Source organism: Camelus bactrianus, chromosome 6 (genome assembly GCF_048773025.1).
Source record: "Camelus bactrianus isolate YW-2024 breed Bactrian camel chromosome 6, ASM4877302v1, whole genome shotgun sequence".
NCBI lineage: Eukaryota > Metazoa > Chordata > Mammalia > Artiodactyla > Camelidae > Camelus > Camelus bactrianus.
This window is the reverse complement of record NC_133544.1, coordinates 31,560,578-31,569,749: the sequence shown is the minus strand read 5'-3', so window position 1 is coordinate 31,569,749 and position 9,172 is coordinate 31,560,578. Positions and strand designations below refer to the sequence as shown.

The 9,172-nt window shown below is 44.3% G+C and overlaps 1 pseudogene; it reads right to left on the bottom strand.

Annotated features, from left to right (window-relative positions):
• Nucleotides 1-2,212: 2,212 nt before the first annotated feature.
• LOC105074680 (large ribosomal subunit protein eL29 pseudogene) lies at nucleotides 2,213-2,654 on the bottom strand (annotated as a pseudogene).
• Nucleotides 2,655-9,172: the final 6,518 nt, after the last annotated feature.

Here is a 9,172-nt window from a genome sequence, read left to right as displayed (position 1 = left end):
TAGAAATCTTGGCCATGAGTGTGACTGAATACTAAATCCTGTGAGTCTTCCTGGCAAACGGTGAAACTGGGATGGTCTTGGAGACCCCGACACACTAGGGAATGAGTGGAGGGTAGGAGTGGGGATAAGAGCTTTCCTCGCCTAGATGCCTGCAAATTCTCTTAACTTCACAACTGCCTAAACTTCTCCCTCATCAACTTCCTCTTGCCCTCTCTAATTTTCTCCTTTCTCTCATTGAATAGTCTCATCATTCAAAATATATGCTTTAAACCTAAATGTCCATTGACAGATGAATAGATAAAGAAGATATGGTGTATATATATATATATATATATATATATGATATATATATATATATAAAATATATAATGGAATACCACTCAGCCATAAAAAAGGAATGAAATAATGCCATTTGCAGCAAAATGGATGGACCTGGAGATTATCATAAGTGAAGTAAGTCAGACAGAGAAAGACAAATATCATATGATATTGCTTATATGCGGAATCTAAAAAAATGATACAAATGAACTTATTTACAAAACAGAAACAGACTCACAGACATAGAAAACAAACTTATGGTTACCAAAGGGGAAAGTGGAGGTGAGGGACAAACTTGGAGTTTTGGACTAACAGACACACACTACTATATATAAAATAAACAAACAACAGGGACCTACTGTACAGCACAGGGAACTATATTCAACATCTTGTAACAACCTATAATGGAAAAGAATCTGAAAATATATGTACATAACTGAACCACTTTGCTGTACACCTGAAACTCACTGTAAATCAATTATACTTCAATAAAAAAAAAAATGCTTGAGGGTGTCCCTCTGTGACTCAGCCTAGTCTGAGCTCTAAAACTGGAGGAGACCAAGAGCTAGTAATATAAAAAAATCTTGAATCCATTAATTGACAAGTAAAATGATAATAAAATACCTGTAGTCACTCCACTTAAAATTCTTCTCTTCCCTACAATATCTGAAATGATATCCTCTGGGAATGTAGGTGGGAGTCACTTGGAGGGTGTCACAAAGCAAAAGAGTGTCATTTGTCACAGACACAGAAGTAGGAGTCCCAGCAACCCCCTGCAGTGTCCTCCAGGCAGAGTGCTCTTGAGGTGGTTGGGAAAATGATGGATGTGAGGTTTCCTCCCCCAAATGGGAGGGAACAAAAGTGGGAGCAGGGCCCGATCAGATCCGGCAGGTTATAGAAGCCTTTTTCATAGCTTTGAATTTCAATTCGGTTGCAGGGGGACTGGGAGGCATCAGATGGTTTTTAACAGACAGCTGGATCTCAAATATCTATTCTAGTTCCAAAGCACTCTCTCTCTCTCTCTCTATATATATATATATATATGAATACCTGAATGTCTCAGACCATCCCTGAAGAAGTACATGGCCATTTTGATGAAATTGGTGCTGTAATTTTGTGTCCTTTTATTGTAATTCCTGGGAGCTGAGAACCATTGAATCATCATCAGGGATCTTCTTTCCTCCCCTTCCTCCTTGCTTTTTCTTTAAGAAATAGAGGTTTAGTCTGGGATGAAAAACCAGAGTCCTCATTTTCTTTGCTACAGCATTGTCATTCAAATTAATTCATTTAGTGAATGGGCCTATGATTTGCATTTAGAAGAAAACTGCTATTTGAGTTTTTAACTAGAACAGTTGGCTGGTAAATCAACAGGAACTCATTGTACCAATTCCCCATTTCCCTGTGGGATGGGACCTCCAGACCCAGCCCAGCAGCTGGGGAGGGCCCCGCTGACTGCAGGCACCTTCCCTGCTCAGACACTGACCTTCTCCTGTGATTACGGCACGTTTTCCCTCTGGGCAGAGGCCTAGAATTGGTTGATTAATCATGCCATTGTGAAATACTAATGCCATTAAAGGAATCTGAAAATGGTGAAATAAAAAATCTCTCAAGATAAAGCTAAGCTAAAACATTTGTAATAGAATCTTCCTCTTCTGATATAAAATGACTTTCTCAGATGAATTTCATATCTTATTGTGTGTCTACTACGTGCCAGGCACCGTTCTAAGCTCTTTGCCTGTGTTTAATTCTCACGACAACCCTTTCTTTCTTTCATTTTTTTTTCCTGCCTCAGGTTTCTTTGAACAAACAGCACAGAAAGGACATGAGCCCCATGCAGACAGCAGCCCAGGGGTCACACCAGTCCTTCTATCCTCACATCAATAGATGAAGGCCTCTACTCTGGCGCCTGAGGGGCCTGGGTGCCTTTGGGAGCCGGAGCTGGAGCCAGAGCTGCAGCTGAAGCTGCGGCCTTGGTCTGAGCCTTGTCCGTGGCCTTTGGCCGGCAGAGCCTGAGCTCCTTGGCGATGCAAGCACCAGTACGTTTCCCGAGCTTGGGGTGCGCAATGTAGGCAAGTCGGCTGAGCTTGCGGCTGCTGCCCTGTGGGACCTTGGGCTTGACCCCCTTGGGCTTTACGGGAGCCTTAACAGCCTCGTCACGTGCACTCGTGGCCTTGGTGGTGTTGGCCCTTCTTGTTGTGCTTCTTGGCAAAGAACATGTTCCTCAGGAACTTGGGGTCCACCCCCTTAAGAGAGTCGTATCGTTGTGATTAGGGTTTTTTGATGCCGTTTCTGTGCGATTTCTGGTTGTGTGGGGTGTGGTTCTTTGACTTGGCCATGTCTCCATTGGAGCTGGGAGATCCCGAACCGCCTGGGCTTGACAACCCTTTCTTTAGTAGGGACAATTATTCTCCCATATGATGGTTGATTTTATGTGTCAGTTTGACTAGACCAGGGGTGCCTAGATATTTGGCTAACATTTTTTCGAGTATGTCTGTAAGACTGTTTCTGGATGATATTAACATTTGAATTGGTAGGCTGAGTAAAGCAGATTGCCCTCCCCAATGTGGGTGGACCTCACCCAATCCATCGAAGGGCTGAACAGAATAAAGGCTGAGTAAGAAGGAATTCTCTCTATTTACCTGACTGTCTTTGAGCTAGGACATCAATCTTCTCCTGCTTTTGGACTTGGACTCGGACGGGAACTTGCACCACTGACTTTCCTGTGTCTCCAGCTTGCCAGAATGTTTGCCAACATCAGTGGTGAATATAATGCAATAAAAGTGGTTTGGAAAAGTAAGTCTTGTAAATCTTCCACCAGCGTGTTTGGGGGATGTATTTATCCTTGTTCCTGCTTCCATTTCCCTCTTTGGGGAAGATTCTCAAAAGGACCCAAGATTGAGTTTTTGGGATTGACATTTGTTATATAAAAATTAAAAGGAAATTAGGATCCCGTTTCTCTCTTCACTATTGTGCTATTTAGGAATTTTTCTTATTGAAGAGGTCTTTCGTCTCTGCCTGCAGAAAGTACAGGGCTATATTACTTTATCATTCTGCTGTGCTAGCTTTCCCGTCTCTCTTCCCCTCCTCCATTTCAAAATGGTTTGGTCAGAAGAAATTGGGATACTGGTCCATTTGTCATAGCATACAGCAGAAGTTCTGAAGCTCTAAGAAAACCCTAACCTGGTCAACTTTTATAAACAACAGAAATGATGCCCAGAACACCACTGGGCAGTGGTGATTTGAATTAGATAACTCTGAGTTTAACATTTCCAGGAAGCAGCCCTTCATTGGCTTTGGTGTCTGCTTCTCCCTACACATTTTGAGATAGAGTCAGGATGTGGAAGTGTGAGGGCCTCTATCAACGAGGAAAGCATTCAGCCAGTAAAAGAAAAGTCTGACTGCAATGGTTTAAATAAACAAGGATTATTTTTCTCTCGAACAACGAGTCTGGAGATAGGCCATAGCCGGTGTTGGTTCAGAGGTTTGATGGTGCCAGTGCTAAGGGATCTCTTGGCACTTCTCTCATGGTTGTCACATGGCTGCTCAAGCCATTGTGTCTTCATGCAAGAAAAGAAGAAGGCAGAAGGAACAGAGGGGGGGTGCTTTTTTTTTTTTTATTAGGAAAACCAGTAATCTTCTAGGAGTTTCTAGCAGACATCATTGGCCAGAATGATGTTACATGGCCAACCCTACATTCAAGGGAGGCTGGGAAAAAGACATGTTAGCCTTCCAAGCTTTGTAGCAGAGCCAGTCTGGAGAACGAGGCTGGGAATGTGCACTGTTTCCACCAACCTTCAGTTTTTCACGGGGGCTCACTGCCTTGGGTGTGAGACATTCTCTGTCTTCCGTTTGTGGCTCATTGTTCTCCTTGCCAATTCACTTTAGTTAGTACAAACCAGTTGGCTCAGTTTTTAGACCCTATGAATTTTATCTAACGGATTTAACAAACATTTTTCACAATGCAAAAGTACACCATTGTGTAGGGGACAGAGGCATGCAAAGAACGCTGGGCAAGCACCTGAGAGAAAGCTTTTGAGGAGGATGTCTCCAAATGCAGTTAGACTTTGAACCATGTCTGCCTAAAATACCTTACTGTCACCTTCCAAACAGAGGAAAGCCAGTCCTAGTGTGAAACAGAGTAAGTAGCTTATAGTTTGTGGCGTGCAGTAGGAAAGGCCATCCCCTAGGGACCAATTGGAGGGGAGATTGGGATCCTTTTCAAATCAGCCTCAGAGGCAAATTGTTGGCTCCTTCAGTGCATCGTTGGAGTGCCCATTAGAGCAGGATGGAAAAAGGACTCCACCAGAGCCCCAGAGCATGCTGCGGGTTGTGAGAGGGGCCAGGTAATGTTTTATCTGAGTGTGGAGAGGCTGACTTTCTAGCAGAAGGGCTTTGCAGGAGTGCGGAGAGTGGGCTGAACAAGCCAGTCATTTTCGCAAACGGGGAGGCACCCTGGTGCTCTCTCTGTACCTGTGCATGCAGAACCCTGTGACTCAGTGCTGTCCTCGGCACCGGCGGCTCCTGCACCCTGATGGTCAGAATTGTCCATCACCATAGCAACCTCAAGAATGGCTTCAAATGAGATCTCTTTGATCTTGGAGGACACAGGTGTGCTTCTCTTTTCTATTCTTTTCATTTTTCCCCGTTTTCCCGACATGAGGCAGGGCAGGGCAGTGGTAGAAGGCTGGTAAAAGACCGAGCTGAAATTAGCTGTTGAAGTTGCCCACTCCAACAAGAAATGGCACGTGCCTCGAGGCAGAGGGTGAATAGATGGTGTGTAACTTGTACCATCAGCCCCTTGAAGCATCTGCCCTCACAAAGATTCTCAGACTCTCTCTCAAGGAAAGGGGGATCTGCATTATGGCTACTGGACGTAAGCGAGATGGGATTGCTCTCGTAGGTCGGGGTTTTTTTGTTTTTTGTTTTTTTCTGTAGGTTGGGTTTTGATACATAAACAAGATAAGAAGAACACTCTTCTGCTGCTGCTCTCTTGCATTTATTCGTTTTCCAGAGGCAGTCTAGTTTATGTGGAAAGATTTGACAATTCAATATACTCAGCAAATTTTACAGAGTGCCGTCTCTTTATTTTTATTTTATCGTTTATGTCTCACTTCTTCCAACAGAAATTCCAGGCATCTTACAATCAAGGACATTAAAGATGAGACTAATAAAATAGAAAGTCAAAACTGAAGAAGGAAAAGAAGCAAATATTCTAACCACGAGGGTAAACTTAGTGGTAACGGATTAAACTTTAACTTCGAGAATTCTAAACACAGGGACAAAAATTTTTTTTTTTTGTATTTTATTGGTTTCTCTTGGAGAAGATATTTTTTCTCTTACTAAATTCTAAAAGACAATTCTCCTGGGGAATCTTCATGACATTGAGGACCATAGACTTTCTCCTCCTTTCCTTCTTCCTCATCATCATTATCACTGACATTTACTGAGTGACATTTACTTACTGACACTGAAAATGCTAGACACTGTTCTAAGCACTTCAGATACACTGTCTCATCCTTGCAATGATCCTATGAAGTATGTGCTACGTTTATCCTTTTTGTGTATAGATTTGTATACAGACAGGGAAATTAAAACATTGGTGGGGTTTTCCACAAAAAAAGACTCAGTTCCTGTGCTCTTGTTCCTGACAAGGAAACATGTTCACTTGCTGAGCCTAACACTAAGGGTGTCCTTAAGGACCAGGACTAGCTTGTGTCAGGGGTCTGTTGGGCCATCCACGTGCCCTGGGAGAGCCCATGTGCTTTCCTAGGTAGACGAACAGGGGGCTTTGCCTCAGTCAAGATGACCTGAGCTGATGAACTTCTAATATCCTCGTCCCACTACCAAGCCGTTCCCATTGTGGAAGGGGGGGCAAAGGCCGATTCTGGGCAATGTCAGTTATGTCCTTTTCAGAGTCAGAACAGAGCAATCAAGGCACCTTTGAGACATATGGTCTCATCTCATGGAAATTTAGCATTCCATGACCTGCTCAAACCAGTGAGGTCTGAGCCTCCCTCAAGCACTGCGGTTTCTCCATAGTGCGTTGCCCTGCCTCACTTACAGACGAGGGGGCAATAGATGCCATTCCATCCCAGAAGAGCCTCTGACATGAGGTGCTGCAGACATCCTTCTCCAGCCATACAAGACAGGGTGGTCTGATGTAGGTAGTGGGCTTCCAGGGTGAGCTCTGGAGGACAGGGCGGCCCATAGCCCTTAGCGGAAAAGCCTGTCCCCAAATACATCTTCTTTAGCCAAGATGCCACACAATTACTGGGGCACCAGTGAAGGGCTAGGGTGGTCTGAGCAGCCATTCACATTTTCTTTCTCTCTCTCACTTTTGCACAATAGAGTCCTCTCCAGGGTCTCGTGGCCTTCAAAGAAGTCGGCAGCCTGGCCCTCTAACTCTACTAAACAGTACTTTCTTCTAAGTCAATACCCATCTTTCTCTTGCATTGCCCACATTTTGTAAGTGAACTATGCCCTCCTCCCACCACAGTAGCCTGGTATAGCGAGTGGTTCTTCGCCCTCCAGATTCTTCCTCCCCCGGTCTCCGCCTCCATCATGATTTGTGTGGACATATTTGAAATGTATCACATTCCTCTCCAGCACAACCATTACTGTTTCCCAAGTGCTTGCTGTGTGGCAGGCATGGACCTAAAAGATTCACATGTATTAGTTCATTTAAGCTTCCACTCTATAGGGTAGAAGATGATTATTGTCATTTTACGTAAGACAAAAAAGAGGTTCAGAGAGGCCTCATTGCTGCCCAGTGCCTCATTACTAATAAAGTAGAAGAATTGGGATTTGACCCCAGGAGACTGACTCCAAAGCCTGGATTTGCACCACTATGTTGACCACCTCCACCTTACACCATTTATTATAAGACTATGATGAACAAGTTTGAACAAAACAGAGAACAGAAACTACACCACTGCGCACTGCTTACACACACTTAAAAGGCAGTTTTAAAAATTAACATTTTATTCCATTTTAATTATGGATATTAGGCTGTATTTACATAAGTTGTCTTATAACTGTTTATGAGTGTATAGCTACTCCAGAAAGCAAATCTCTCAGGACGCAACATGAAAAAAACATCCTTCTTAAATATTTTGTTAAAAATCATCTGGTGTTCCTGCCAAAGCAACAAAAAAGAATTAAATTCCTTTGCGTTGTATGATATAATTTACATAAGCAGTCAAGCTATTCCTATCTGTAAATGTCAAGCATCCTCCTTTGGGCCCCCTGTGGTCACCTGTGTTGGTGTAACTATGATTTCAGTGTCGTGAGCCAAGGTTGGGTGGTGTGACTTGGCAGTTCGTTTGTCATGCAGGAGTCTGACTAATTCTTGGAAGCTGACAGTGTGGACCCGGACCACTCACAGGACCAGGGAAAGGTCCTGGCATCCCTGAGAGCCCTGAGAAAATGCAAAGCAGAGAAAGGCCCGAGGCCAGCTCTCAGTGACCGCTCACCCCAACCACCGCCTGCCCCGCAGTGAGTGCTCAGAGCCCCATCGCTGTGGCTCATGCCACTCGCCGCACGGTTCTAGGGCAAGTCCAGCGACCTTTTCTCATTCTACCCCCGACTCCCAAATGTGACCTCGACCCTCATCTCTATCTGTGCCTAGGTTCTTCCATCTTTATAAACCTTCTCCTCTTCCGTGTTAGGAAATGGCAGTTCCGTAAAAGGCTTTGCATTTGTCAAGGAAGGGCACTTTTCAAATAAGAAACTGCCTCCATATCTCTATTTTTCTTTACTGTTAGATACAATCAAAAGTTATGCTTTCCATTCTCTATATTCTAGAGGGGCCTGGGGATGGGTGGGGGGAGTGGGAAGGAGAAAAGCAAAGAGACCAGCCTCCAAATGTCACAAGGACACAGAAAATAAAACTTTTCTTGTTTCGTCCTGCAGGGCTTGCAATACAGCAAAAACGCCTAACTCTCTCTGGGCTAAACGAAAGGGCTGGGTCAGCTTCACAGACCTTCGTGGCTTTTATGGCCTTTATTGGCTCCATTAAAGTTAGTCGTATTAATCAACACCTCATTGGTGTGTATGGACAGCTAGATTTTTTTAAGTGTTTTGAAAATTTCACCAAGCCAGCTAGTGATGGCTTGGCTGCTGGGGTCACATGTCACCATAAACCCAGAAGCTAACAGCAGGATGCTTGCTGGGGTTTAACCACTACTGTCCACTGTGAGACCCATGCAGCATCCTAGAGGCCCTTAAATCACATGGAAGAAAATTGTATGACTTGGAAAGAAGACAATGCAACCACTCTAAAACCACTACTTCCTTTTGGGAAGGAAATGAGTGGGGAACCTAGGAGCCACAGGGAAGGCTCAGTACCAATGACCATAAACTGTGAGATTCAGCAGGAGAAGAAACAATTTTTCCAGCTCCAGACCCAGGAGGGATGGAGAGAACAATGAAGGGAAGGAAATCTGAAGAAAGCCATGAAACTAGAAGGAAAACTGGAAGGAGAAGTCCCCTGGGCAATTCATTAAAGAGGGGAATTAATTTCAGGTCAGACTAAGCTGCCTTAGGTCTTCTTACTGAAATGAGGTGGTTGCTCAGAGCATGCGTTCATTTCTGCATCCTGATGAGGTCTCAGAGATCCCAGGCTCTCTGGATTGAGACCCACATGGCCACACCCACCAGCCATAGAGAGAGGCAGGGGCTGAAGTGGAATTCAACAAACAGGACAGCTTCTGGAGCAGCGAGCCTGACAGAGGGTCCTGGAGAACTTCACGACACTAGTGGGAGATTATTTCTTTCTAAAAGTAATCCAACCTCAGCTCAGTTCCCTAATTTTGTAGATGGATTACTCAGCAACTTGTGGGTCACAGAGAGGAAA